This window comes from Rhagoletis pomonella, unplaced genomic scaffold (genome assembly GCF_013731165.1).
Source record: "Rhagoletis pomonella isolate Grant_MI unplaced genomic scaffold, Rhpom_1.0 Rhpom_scaffold_00011, whole genome shotgun sequence".
Lineage (NCBI taxonomy): Eukaryota > Metazoa > Arthropoda > Insecta > Diptera > Tephritidae > Rhagoletis > Rhagoletis pomonella.
The window spans coordinates 13731762-13733832 of NW_023458565.1; the positions used below are offsets into that span (position 1 = coordinate 13731762).

At 29.5% G+C, this 2071-nt stretch overlaps 1 long non-coding RNA gene across 1 annotated transcript in view; it reads left to right on the forward strand.

The window, feature by feature from the left end:
* The first annotated feature begins 6 nt into the window (after positions 1-6).
* Positions 7-2071, forward strand: part of LOC118747032 — a 15458-nt gene continuing 13393 nt past the window's right edge. Inside the window, exons 1-5 of the long non-coding RNA XR_004993914.1 lie at positions 7-1341; positions 1416-1481; positions 1545-1577; positions 1649-1823; positions 1897-2033. This is a non-coding gene — a long non-coding RNA (uncharacterized LOC118747032). The remainder of the gene's footprint in view (positions 1342-1415; positions 1482-1544; positions 1578-1648; positions 1824-1896; positions 2034-2071) is intronic.

A 2071-nucleotide genomic window follows, 5' to 3' on the forward strand; every position in this document is an offset into this window, starting at 1 on the left:
AAAAACAATAAAAGTTAATATTAGAGCATTAGTATGCGATGCGCCTGCTAGAGCTTTTATATGCGGTGCACCTAGCCATGGATCTTCGCACGGCTGCAGCAAATGTACGCAAATCGGAAAGAAACAAAACAATGTGCTAGTATACAGTTCTGTGTCAGGTGATCTTATTACTGACAGTGATTTCTTAAATAGAAAATATATGACACATCACTTACATAAATTTAAAAATTCTAAGACACCATTTGAAAACATAGATTTGAAAATGATAAGTCAAGTAGCATTAGATGGTATGCATTTACTAGATTTGGGGGTAATGCGTAAATACTTATTAAGAATATTACAAGATAAAGTAAATTTGAAAGTTGAAAAGATAAAAAAATTAGAAATGTCAGAACTTTTAGAATCATTAAAACCGTATATACCAAAGGAATTTGTAAGAAAGCCCAGAACATTCAACGAAATTTCAAACTGGAAAGCAACAGAGTTTCGTCAATTTCTTCTTTATACAGGAGTTCTTGTTTTGAAAGACAATGTTCATGATGATCTTTATTATGAATTTTTGCTCTTGCTTTGCTAATGTAGGATGCTATTTTGTCCAAAATAATATATATGAAAATTTTAGGTACTGCTGAAAATTTGCTATCGTTGTTTGTTCAAAACTTTTCCACAATTTTCGGAAATTCCAGTTTGACATACAACGTACACAATTTACTTTACATAACAGAAAGCATAAAATCAATAGGTTCATTTTCAAGCTTTTCGGCGTACGATTTCGAAAATTATCTACAGACTCTGAAAAAATATGTTAAAAAACCGACTCACATACTCCAACTAGTAAATCAAATAGCAGAAGAACGCTTGCTCAGAAAAGATAAACCCAATGGGTTTAAAGAATTAAAAATCAAAGGTTTATGTTTTATTTCAAGGATTGTATATTGGGTTCAAAACAACCTGACAGCTATTGCCTTATTAATCCTTATGAACCAATAGAAATTCAAAGATTTTCTGAAGACAAAAAATTTGTTATAGGGAAAAAATTTACAAATTTAAGAAGCTATTTTTGTGAACCGGTCGATTCGTTTACATTGGGTATATGTACAGCTGATTGCTCATTAGATAGTACGGAAGTTTATTATCCTATAGAAAAAATAGAATGTAAGTTAATGGGTCTTCGTTATAATGACAGTATGCTACTTCTGCCACTTTTGCATGGGTGCTATTAATTAATCTGTAAATAACAAAATCTGTAAATAAATAAATCTGTAAATCTGTAAATAAATCACACTTTTTAGAAAATCAAGAGAATAGTTTTAGGAGATTCGGAAAACATAGCAACACCGTGTAAGTTTTATATTAATAATAATATATACCATAGACATAAACTACAAAAATTGCAAATGTTCTATTCTATGTAGATAAGAAACCAGTTCCAGCATGCGAGCGTTGTACATACTTAGTGGAGGGACTGAAAACTGTGCAAGGTAAATTAATTTACTTAGATACAAAATATGTTTATCAAACCATTAATTATTGTTTTTTTTCAGAAACCGTGGACAATTTAAAAAAAAAATGTAATTGTAAGAATTTTTTCATATTTTATAAAATAAATAAATATATATATTTTAATTGTTAATTTATGTCTTTATAGCAACCGTATCTACTCAAAATGATGCTGTGATGTCTGCACTTGCTCATCAAAAGATTCTATTAGAAAAGTTAGTACGGCAAGACAACGTACTTATTTCGGTAAAGCAATATTTTCCAATAAAAAACACTGAGGGCCAATTGAATCAAAAATTGTTCCCGAAAACACTCATTTGTTTGTAAGTAATAACTTTGTAAATATAATGCTAGACGTTATAATAATTAATATATTTGGCATATTACCACTATGAGGACATTATTTAACCATTCGATGATGAAAAACTTAACCTATGTGTTGACAACCGAAATAATAATTGCATATAATATCGACGGGACGCACGGCAAGAAAGGTCTGAAGGAGTTTAAAACTTTTTACTCAGCCTTGTTGGGTAAATAGCATTATATTATTTTTTAATTTATTATTAAT